We start from the raw sequence: 12,261 nt of genomic DNA, 5'->3' as shown, positions 1-12,261 counted from the left end.
CCCAAATCCTTCCTTCTGAATCCTTTCATAGGGTAGCTATAGGAACTTATATGAGTTAAAATCTTTCCAGCTCATTTAAAGAAAGATGGGGGGGTGGAAATTACTCATAGTTTAAATTTTCTTGTAAAGACATTGAAAAGAGCCAGCGTTGAGACAGGTTTGGAACAGAGTTTGGTCTGTGTGTCTGCATTTATTTTTCATATTTGCTGGAGTAGTCTGAAATTAAGTCCTTTATTTCTGACTCTTGGCCTGACTTTTCCTGTTAGCAATTAGCTGAGGCAGAACCACGGCTGAACTTGTTTTTGGCATGCATAATATGCCTGGCATGCAAGGCTGTGGGTGAATGACGTGGGGGTATCACCGCTCCGTGTTGACCCCTGCATCCAGAGCGCTTGCCAGAAATTATGGTAGCAGCACATCTTACACATCCAGCTCTACTCGGGCTGCCCCTTGGTCCATCTTGGCCTCCAGCCACTGACACTCTGAGCCAAGGGGTTCCTTATGGAAATCACTTACATCCACTCCCCCCAGGCTTTCCTTTCACCTGGTTGAATCACAGGTTAGTCTATCTCTGCTCTATCTCCTTACGTCAGTACCAGCAGAAATTCCTCGTAGTCTCTGCATGTGGATGTCTCTTCCCATAGGTTCCAGGACTGATACAGGCCATTTAATGGGCCCTTAGGAGGGGTGGGGTGGGGCAGAGTTAAAAATGCTCAGATCACTATCTTGAGTGGAGTGCCGATTTCCCCCACCCACCACTGCAGTATTCTTAGTCATTTTTCCTTTTCCTTTCCATTCTTTTTTTCTCTTTTCTTCTCCTTCTCCTACTTCTCCCCCACTTCTTTTTCCTCCCCCCTCCTCCCTCCTTTTTAAAAATTATGTATGTTACATATAAAGTAAAGTGTACTGTTGGGCTGCCCCCTGCAGGCCTACAAGGCCCGCTCTTGCCCAGCTTTAGGACCAAAGAAGGAGCCCGGAGTCAGCAACAGAGATGGTTTAATGGATGGGGGAGTTTACATGTCTGAAGCAAGGTCCTGGAGCAACACCCCACCGTGTGCAGGGGATGTCGGGTAGGATATGATGACAGTCTTCACCACCAGAGGGAGAGGGAGATTACCAGTTATAGGGGGAAATTAATGTCAGGTTGGCTCATCAGTTACCAGGGAAACCAGCAGAAGGGCAGGGCCCTCACCGCCCCTTTGATAAGAACAATCACTAGCTGGGGCCTGGAACAAGTATGTAGGAAGTTCAGTTATGTTAGTAGGGTATAGGTGAAGCAGGCACTGGTCGAGCAGGGGGTGTATAGAGAGCAAGAGAACAGCTATCTTGAGTGGCCTGGCCATACATGTACTAATAAGGGCATGCTGGATTAATTAATTAATTTATTTATTCTGAGAGCTTTTCATTTTATTTATTTGTTTTTTAAATTTAGTTTTTACTGACGTATAAGTCTTGATTTACAATGTTGTTTTAGTTTCTGTTGTACGGCAAAGTGATTCAGTTATACATATATATACACATATTCTTTTCCATTATGGTTTATTACAGGATAATGGATATAGTCCCCTGTGCTATACAGTAGGACCTTGTTGTCCATCCATTCTGTGTATAACAGTTTGTATCTGCTAATTCCAAACTCACAATCCATCTCTCCCCGACCTCTCCTCCCTCTTGGGAACCACAAGTCTGTTCTCTATGCCTGTGAATTTGTTTCTGTTTTGTAGATAAGTTCATTTGTGTCATATTTTAGATACCACATATAAGTAATATCATATGGCATTTGTCTTTCTCTGTCTGACTTACTTCACTTAGTATGATAACCTCTAGGTCCATCCATGCTGCTGCGAATGGCATTATTTCATTCTTATGGCTGAGTAACATTCCATTGTGTGTGTGTATATATATATATATATACACACCACATCTTCTTTATCCATTCATCTGCTGATGGATATTTAGGTTGCTTCCAAGCCTTAGCTATTGTAAATAGTGCTGCTATGAACATTGGGGTGTGTGTGTTGCTTCCATGCCTTAGCTATTGTAAATAGTGCTGCTATGAACATTGGGGTGTGTGTATCTTTTTGAATTATGGTTTTTTTTTTTTTTTTTTTTTTTGGCAGTACGCGGGCCTCTCACTGCTGTGGCTTCTCCCGTTGCGGAGCACAGGCTCCGGACGTGCAGGCTCAGCGGCCATGGCTCACGGGCCCAGCCGCTCCGCGGCATGTGGGATCTTCCCGGACCGGGGCACGAACCCGTGTCCCCTGCATCTGCAGGCGGACTCTCAACCACTGCACCACCAGGGAAGCCCTGAATTATGGTTTTGTCTGGATATACACCCAGGAGTGGGATTGCAGGATCATATGTTTACTCCGTTTTTAGTTTTTTGAGGAAGCTCCATACTGTTTTCCATAGTGGTTGTACCAATTTACATTCCCACCAACAGTGTAGGAGGGTTCCTTTTTTTCCACACCCTCTCCTATGCTGGATAAATTTACGTATGTGTGTGTAACTACCACTCAGATAAAAATATAGAACACTTCCATCACCCCAGAAGGCTGTCCCTCTTCAACCAATACCCACCCCCCATCCAAAGGTAAATACTATCCTGACTTCTATTCCCATCAATTGTTTTTGTCTGTTCTTGAACTTCATATATATTTCTCCATTTACTCAGATTTCTCTTTATTTTTCTCATTATGATTTTATAATTTTCTTCAAATAAATTTCCTTTTGTTTCTTTTCTTAATTGAAGTATAATTGATTTACAATATTATATTACTTTTAGGTGTACAACATGGTGATTCAATATTTTTATAGATTATACTCCATTTAAGGTTATTACAAAACAGTAACTATATTTCCCTGTGCTGTACAATATATCCTGTTGCTTATTTATTTTATACATAGTAGTGTTTATCTCTTAACCTTTTACCCCTATCTTTCCCCTCACCCTTCAAGTAAATTTCTTGCAGGGAAATCTGTGACATATTGGACCTTTTAAATATGGCATCTCACTTCATCTTCTTGGGTTAGGCATTACTGTCCCCATTTTACGTGGACAAAACCAAGGCTGAGAGGTTAAATAATCAGCTTGAGCTCACATAGTCACTTTCTCACAGAGCAAGCAGCGGAGTCCAGATTTAAATTCATGTTGGTCTGCTTCCAAAGTCTGAGCTCTTTCCTCCAGAAACTAATATCTCAACAAACACCTTCTGCTCATGAACAAAACTTAATATAGGGCCCTTTTCCACGGCAGTGAATTATTACTAAAGTTGGAATGGGCTGTAGAAACTTTTCTGCATATTTTGAGAAATATGGTACGTTACCTTTATTTGCTCCCACCCTGCTTCTCCTCCCTCCCGAGACACCTACCAAATTCTGTCTCAATTTCCACAGTGAAACTGGCCTCAGGTTTCCTGTATTTTTGACCGACTTAAACCATCAAGAGTAATGGTCGGGACTTCCCCGGTGGCTCAGTGGTTAAGAATCTGCCTGCCAATGCAGGGGACACGGGTTCGATCCCTGGTCCGGGAAGATCGCACGTGCCATGGAGCAACTAAGCCCGTGCACCACAACTACTGAGCCTGCACTCTAGAGCCCGCGAGCCACAAGTACTGAAGCCCTCGCTCCTATAGCCCGTGCTCTGTAGCAAGAGAAGCCACTGCAATGAGAAGCCCGCGCACCGCAAGTAATAGTAGCCCCCGCTCGCCGCAACTAGAGAAAGCCCGTGTGCAGCAACGAAGACCCAACACAGCCAATAAATAAATTTATTCAAAAAAAAAAAAAAGAGTAATGGTCAATTTCCCATTCTTTCCAGAAGAGGGCAGTAGAGTCCACACTAAATTGCTTAGACCCTGAACTGCCTAAAGCCAAATTCCAATGAGACCTGAGGCGGGTGACTCACTGAGCAGTTACTGTTTACTAATTATTGTGGACCTTATGCGCACACAACGTTACATAAAGTTTACGCACAATGTTAAGTGAAGTTTAATTTCTACATTCTGTTCTCCCTTTTCCCTTTGAACTCGTCCACACCCTTATCTTCTCTTACTGAAACCTCTCACTTACCCTGCTTCTGACGTCCTCTCAGCTCCGAAGTAAGTGAATGGGGAGGCTGTTTTCTTGGGGCTCTGTTTTCTTCCAAAGGCAGTCCTAGAAAGTTGTTTGCCAGTTTGTATTCATGACTTCCCTCAAAGTGACTGCTAATGGCTGACTCCAGTGCAAGAAGCGTGGCCTAATATCTGGTTAGTACTGGGCAAATCTATAAGATAATTAAAAAAAAAAAACATTTAAAAACTACAAAGAAAAATAGCTGACATTTTTTGTGTGATGTTTCCTCATCCCACAACTCGTGTCTCTGTGCCTTTACTAAGTGCCAGGCACTTTTTAAGCCCAGGCGCCCACAGAGATACTGAAGACCTCTATGCAGCTGTGCACATGTGAGTGAGTTCCAGATTTGTGGCACAGAGTCTGCAGGAGGTAGAGACCTCAGAGGACCAGCACAGCTGCTGAAGAGGCTAATGTCTGCAACTTAAGAGCTTACTTTGGTGCTGAACTTGCTGTATATCTGGGGTCGGTGGAGTAGAGACTTTCCTTGCCCTACTCAAACCTCTGCAAGGGTGACTGGCCCTTTCTACCTCTGATGTCCTGTGGGCCTCATGGCTACATCACTTGCCTGGATTGTTTTCTACACTGTCTTGTGTTCATCTTTACTATTCTGAGTGTATGAATGGTATCTCCCCAAGCCAGACTGTGGGTTCCTCAAGGATCCTTCCATGCTGCACACTTTTTGACCCTCTTGTAAATTTCTATGGTACATAAGCTTAGAAACTCTTGATTGATTGGAGCTTGGAGTGGGAATCCCATTGCTAGTGTGAAATAAAAGTCATATTTTTATGACAAGACATTTAAACAAAAAATCTTCTCTGCCCTTTGGCCCCCTCTCTCCCCCGCACTGTGCACTGTGTATCCTCATTATGCATCAACTAAACCTCCTCCATGGGCAGGGCCGGGATACCTGCTCAACCTCTCGTAGCACCAAGACAACTCCTTAAAAGGTAACATTCCTTCTCGATCTTGTAAGGGGTTACGTGACCCACCATGAGGGCGCTTAGATCTGGATTATGTAATCTGTCAGTAATACATCATTTGATGTACAGCTCTCTGTCTCAAAAAACTTATACAAATTGTGCCTTGATTTCTAATGGGCAGAACAGTTCTCAGAGCTTCCTGAGACGCTCTTCCTGGGTTATAATCCTCAAACTTGGCACAAATAAAATTCTCCTTTGCTTTCTTAGATCGATTGATTAAGTTTTCATCAACACCAGCACTTACTAGCTGGCATTTCCCCACTGTGGGTCCCGGCATCCTCATCTGTGAAACAGGGAGGTTGGTCCTGACCAATCCTGCCATTCTGGAATTCTTTGTATCCTGCTTTGTCTTTTCTAGGGTCTGCGTAGAGAAATGCTGAGTGACTGAAGCCAGCCAGTTACTTGGTGGGTGGGGGAGGAGGTGCGTGTCAGCATCAGTCTCAGCAGTGAAAGGGGGACATGGAGTTATGGTTGGAGAGATCCCTGGGAGGTCTTAGCACATTGGATGAAAGTTCTGAGTTTGCTTTGGCCTCAGCCTCTCTCTTCAGAAACAACAGAAGCACTACAGCTAGCATCACTTAAAAGCTGCAGAGAAATGGAGAATAAGGCTCCCTAAAATGGCCATGAGAACCAGTCACCAGCAGAGCTTTCTTCGGCATGAGACTAAGTTGAAGAAAAATCTGCATTCAGACAAATGGCTCGCTGGGTAGCTTTGTTTATGAAATACAATGATGTCCTGTGAATCTAATATGGGATGTTATCTTACAGTTGAGGACATTGCTTCACGTAATTTTTGTTCCATTAAAAAAACTTTAATTCTCCTCTGTGGGTCAGACTTGAAATGGTGTTCAATGCAAAGGAGCTTATTAAAAGATGTGAGGGTCAGAGATTATTCATTAAGAGTAATGGACACACTTTGTGGGTGTTAAAACCCTCAAAACTGATTAGTTCTGGCATGTTCATTTTCTAAAACAACTGCAGAATAGTGGGAACAGGCCTGGGTTTCAAAATCAAGGCGTGGTCTGGATCCCCTAGGGACCAGGAGAGGGGATGGCTTCATCTCTCTGGATCCCATTCAACTGAGTGTAAGACTCATGGCTTATGTGTCAGGCTGGCTTGGGGGACAGTGAGTGAGCAGGTCAGCTTGGAGGGGGGTGGGGGGACCTACAATGCAGGGAGGAGGGGACAGCAAGTCTGGAAAGGTGGTGAGAGGTCAGACGACAGAAGACGGTGGCCATCAGGTCAGGGTCTATGACCTGTCTTTTGCAGACACCAGAAATCAAAGAAAGAATTACAAGGTCAAAAAGCACGTGGGAAAGATGGGCCTCGCTGTGTCACACAGGATGACGAGGCAGGAAGATGGAGTTGGACTCTTAACCATCATCCAGGCATGTTACTTCCCCTTGTAGAGCATTTGATGTTACACTTTCAGTCCAGTATGAGGTGCTGTCTGTTTGGGTGGTTTTTATAAGCTCATCTCCATTTTTTATTTGTTTCCCAGTCCCCTTGCCAGGGGGCCGCTTGTACTCCTATGGCTGCCCTGTGGCCTCTGTTCCCCTGACAGCCTTGCCTGGGGTGGCCCCATGTCTGTGGCTCAGCTCTGCTGGCATCAGGTCACGGATGGTGACATCAGGTCAGGACCTCTTAGAGCCGGGTCACTCCCACGTGATAGGACACGGTCCACACTGAATTGTACTCTCAACACTTACAACTATGGCAATCTACCATCTAGGGTCCAGCACCCAAGTGTGGCCAAAGGGAACTCTAAAGTTTGCTTTTGGTCCCCGTGACCTGCTATCATCTGCCCAGTGCATCCTAGCGGGGTCTGCTTGCCTGGGAGTTTCCTCATCCCACAACTCGTGTCTCTGGATCCCAGCTCCTAAGTGCCCTGCTCACCCCTTTCCAAAGGGACAGCCAAGCCTTGCTCAACAGACCATCTGGCATGTGTGGTAAAGGCTCCAAGCTTCAAGGTCTGGGTTTTCTGTCTGGATGCTGGGGGTGTGACTAACACCTGAGCCAGAGCCATGGGGCCAAATAAGGTCACGTGTGGGAAGTCACCTTGAGTGCTCCAAAGTGTGCCCAAGTGGTAATGGGCCTGCTCACGGACATGTCTCGGGCCCCGAGAACTTTGGAAAACTCCTCTCCTTTCCAGAACATGTTGGTGAGTTTAGCTGGGTCTTGTGGGGGCTGGATTTTAACCCAGAGGAGGGATGTCTGTGGGAAGGAGGTGGAGAAGGGCCAGCACATTGATTCTCAGCACCGGCTGCCATTAACGGAGGAGCAGGCATCTGAGCATCCGAATCTTGCTTTAGGATGCAAGGACCAGGAAGGAGGAAAACTGACATGTCTGAAGGCTGAGCCAGTCACCATAAACCCCTTGACTGGTCACAGTAAGTCCAGCTCGGCAGAGGGAAAGCTGGCTCACCGTGGTCTATCTGATCAGCCAGTGTTGATACAAAGCAAGGAACCTGATGAACATAAACACGTGAAATATTTCTAGCAGTGACCTTCTGTCTGCAGTTGTGAAGTCAGGACCCAACTCTCAGTGCCCTGCTCTGTGTCCACACAAACACTTCACGCTTGTGTTTGTTCAGGGTCCTGCCTAACGGGGCTGAAGCAGAGCCTGTGAGCCACATGCATGTGTCATCCAGCGGGCGTCCAGTGCTAGTGTCTTTACCAAAGACGGCAAAGAGAGTGCAAAGATAAGAGCCAGCCTCTGCTCTCAGATATCTCAAAATCCAGTTGAGGAGACCAGACCTGTGTGACCTGGGACAAATTGTACAACCTCTCCAGGCCTGTTTTTCCAATCCCCACAGGAGAGAAGGAACTTCCACTTCCGTTAAAGAATCACAGAGCCTTAGCTGTGGCAGGGACCTCCTCCTCCTGCCACCTCTCTTCCACCACAGCCTAGACAAGGAGTCCCTTTTGTTCCATACCTCCTCTCATGGGGACCTCACTACCACCTGTGCAGTCATTCTGATGTGGGACAGCTCTAATCGTTAACAAGCTATGTATTTTCTTCGGGAGAAGATTTAACACTCAGGGAGACCAAGGGAAGCTGGGCGCTGGTCCAGGGAACTGGGATGCCCCTGAGCTGGCATTCTTGTCTGTGCTGATGGCTTCTGCCAAGGGGAGGAGAGAGAATGGCAGCCTCTCCTATCCTCCCTGGCTTTGTAATCCTCCTGGGCCAGCTGCCCTCATCCTTGCCCTCCACACTTAGCCTGCACTGTTCTTTCAGACAGGAATGAGTGTCCCCTTACACCAGATAGAGAACTTGTTTCATGCTTCAAGATCTAGCTCAAATGTCTCTTGTAGGGGCACAAAAGTTTTCCCTTCCCTGCTTCTCATTTCTTTGGCTAACTTAATAATGAAACTGACATAAGACAAATTAACAGGAGAAAAACAAATTTGATTTTGTAAGCATGGGAGTCCAGAAAAAAATGAGGCTCAAAGAAGTGACCAAAGCAGGCAGCTTTTATACCTTTTTGACAAAGAAACAATAAATTTGTGAAGAATTGACAAGACAAAGAAGTTTGGTCTTGGGGTAGTAAATTAGTGAGGGAGTGACCATGTTTATTTACATAGTCTTCTCAGTCTCTGTCTGTCTTCTCTGTCTCTGGTGATACAAGTGCCTTCTATTTTCCTGGTACAGGGAGGGTGGCTTTCAGGGGGACAAAGGAGGATCAGAGTGTCCTTTTGACACCAGCTGTTTCTCAAGTAACTTTAACTCAAAATAATCAAGGACTTCCCTGGCGGTTCAGTGGTTAAGACTTCACCTTCCAGTGCAGGGGGTTGCGGGTTCAATCCCTGGTCGAGGAGCTAAGATCCCACATGCCTCACAGCCAAAAAAACAAGACATAAAACAGGAGCCATGTTATAACAAATTCACTAAAGACTTTAAAAATGGTCCACATTAAAAAAAAATCAGTATGCCAAGTGGCACATTTTGGAGTGCCGTATTCTTCTCCTCTACCCTCTTCTTTCATGAAGTCTTCTCTGATTTATCTAGGCCGAGCCACTCCTCTCTCCACATTCCCTCAACACTGAGCACTAGCCTCAGTTACAGCAGGAGTATGTAGTATAGCTGCTGTATGTTTACAAACCTTCTCCTTCACTAGACTCCAAGCTCCTCCAGCCTGATTGCTGGCTCTTCTAGCCAGGTTTGCATCTTTAGTATCTGTTATAGATCCCAACATATAGTGTGTACTCAGTTAATATTTGTTGCTGTGACCCATCTATGTATAGACATAGATAAATATACACATATACGTCTTTATTTTTATTTCTTCTTCCCCTCCTCCCTCCCTCCCTTCCTCCCATCCCTTTCGGCTGTAAGCTCTTTCCTGTGGAGGACAGAGGCAGATGCCCTCAGAATGAACTATAGTTGTAAGAGGAGGGCCGTCACCTACTAGCAGTTCAGAATTTCTCATAAAGCTCTTTAAAAATTATATATACATATATATATTAGTGCATTCAAACATAGCAGTTAGTAATAGCAACTTACAAAGCAAAAGCAAGTTAAAAACTTAATCGTTTAAAAAGAACAGGTGGGGCTTCCCTGGTGGCACAGTGGTTGGGAGTCCGCCTGCCGACGCAGGGGACACGGTTCGTGCCCCGGTCCGGGAAGATCCCACATGCCGCGGAGCGGCTGGGCCCGTGAGCCATGGCCGCCAAGTCTGCGCGTCTGGAGCCTGTGCTCCGCGACGGGAGAGGCCACAACAGTGAGAGGCCCGCGTACCGCAAACAAACAAACAAACAAAAACAGGTGGATTTCTAAGTAAAAGAAGTAAAACTGGTATTTAAATAGCCCCTTCCTTACTTTCACTCCCTGCCCCAGCCAATAAATCTTTTTGTTTTATAGCTCTTGTTAATTTCCATTACGAATAAGTGATGGGTGCGCCAAACCGTGTTATACCCAGAGGTATCTTCCAAGGTTGATTCCTGATGTGCACTAGAAAAGGCCTGCATTTAGAAACGCTTCACCCACGGCCCCTCCTTTGTCCCACAGCTGTGTGTGGCCTGCTCTGTGAGGAATATTGTAATCCATGTACTTTGCAATGAACCAAGGGTGAAAGGGTCCTTCCTGACAATTTGTTGGAATTGATTTCCAGACTTAGCTTGAAGCTTTGGGGGTGCAAAGAGCACGCACCTCATCACTTCCAGCTCCTTTCTTGTTTGGGGGAAACCCAGAGTGCTCTGTGGTAGCCCAGCCAGCAGGGGGCGGCCCAACCTCCCCACAGCTCAGAAGAGGCTCTGGGTCCAAGGAAGCTCTTGGCTCCCTCAGAATCAGAGGGGAGCACTCCTCTCCCTCCTAACAAGGCCTACATCCTGCCTTCACCCTTCTGGGGAGTGGAAGATCTTGAACTTCTCTGTAGCTCCAAGTAGGGGAATTTCACTAATCTCCACCAGTGGGAATCTGATGGGCAAACTTGTTAACCATTTTGTAATCTGGAATTCAGCTCTCTGCATCTTTTCTTTTCAGTATAGTTACATAAGGCATAACACATTCCTCTGGTCCAGCCCTCGAATGTGTCCAAAGCTTTAACGCAAAGAATAATTATGGTACCATCCATAGGAGCAGCGGTCACTCTCCGGGCTTTGGCTAACGTCTTTGTTTGGTCTAAAGCAGAGATTTGCACCTGTGCATCCCAAAGCTCTAGGCAATCCATGCAGATGGGTGGGCAAAACGCTCCACAAAATCTTGTTTCAACAAAAGATTATGCTGCTTAAAGATCAAAGACTCAAGGTTGGGAGCCACTGCCCTAGATGGTCTCCACTGTGAGCCTCTTACTCTCCCCACGGGGATGGTTGATGAAGCAGTAGAGACGGGCATTGCCCAGATCAGGTTGCCTGTCCAGGCAGAGATGTGGCTCATTTTACCAGTGAGGGGATGTCTGACAGCAGAGTGGCTGCACTGGGGCACAGCGGGGTCTAGATTCTAACAAAGGCTGAAGCTGGAAGCCTCTGCAGAGGGTCTCAGGGAACTGTCCATAGGGAGGAGGGATCTCTGATAAATATTCACACTGAGACTATTTACAGTAGCCAAGACATGGAAACAACCTAAATGTCCATGGACAGATGAATGAATAAAGAAGAGGTGGTGTGTATGCATGGTGGAATATCACTCAGCCATAAAAAAGAATGAAATAATGCCATTTGCAGCAACATGGATGGACCTAGAGACTATCATACTAAGTGAAGGAAGTCAGAAAGAGAAAGACAAATGCCATATGATATCACTTATACATGGAATCTAAAATATGACGCAAATGAACTTATCTGTTAAACAGAAACAGACTCACAGGCATAGAGAACAGACTTGTGGTTGCCAAGGAGGAGGGGGGTGGGGGAAGAATGGACTGTGATTTTGGGATTAGCAGATGCAAACTATTATACATAGGATGGATAAAGAACAAGGTCCTACTGTATAGCACAGGGAACTATATTCAATATCCTGTGATGAACCATAATGGAAAAGAATATGAAAAAAAAAATATATATATATAAAGCTGAACCACTTTGCTGTACACCAGAAACTAATACAGCATTGTAAATCAACTATACTTCAATAAAATAAATAAAAAAGAAATATTCACGCTGAGATGCAAGGGACTGAAGACATCTTTGGGCCCTCCCTCTTCTGGGCCCTCTTGCATTATAACAGAAATTTAGATTCCTTTTGAATGTTTTTTGCAAATTGCCAGGAGAATTTTGGGAGGACAAGGGGTCCTAAGCCTGCCGTGGGAAGCAGTGGGGAACAGGTCTTCCTTCCACAGACACCTGTGAGCGTCTGTAGGTGCTTGGCACTGTGCTAGGGGCTGGTGTTACAGAGAGAGGTTCATCTGGTCCTTGAGGGACTCTTAGCCTGGTTGGGGAGGGCTGGGTACTCACACCCACAGGTGGAGACATTACCTTAGGTTAGTAAATTGTGTTCGTATGGCCAGAGGGTGCTGTGGGAGTCTGATGCCAGCCCCAGCTTCCAGGCCCACCTGCTCTTTTTTTTTTTTTTTTTTTAATTGAAGTGTAGTTGATTTACAATGCTGTGTTAGGTTCAGGTATACAGCAAAGTGATTCAGTTTTATATATATATATATATATATATATATATATATATATTCTTTAACTTGCTTGATGATTGCTAGGTTTCGGGGGGGATGGAAAAGTTGAAAAC

The sequence above is a fragment of the Lagenorhynchus albirostris genome, chromosome 7 (genome assembly GCF_949774975.1).
Source record: "Lagenorhynchus albirostris chromosome 7, mLagAlb1.1, whole genome shotgun sequence".
Lineage (NCBI taxonomy): Eukaryota > Metazoa > Chordata > Mammalia > Artiodactyla > Delphinidae > Lagenorhynchus > Lagenorhynchus albirostris.
The sequence above is the reverse complement of the archived record's forward strand: the minus strand, read 5'-3'. Positions refer to the sequence as shown.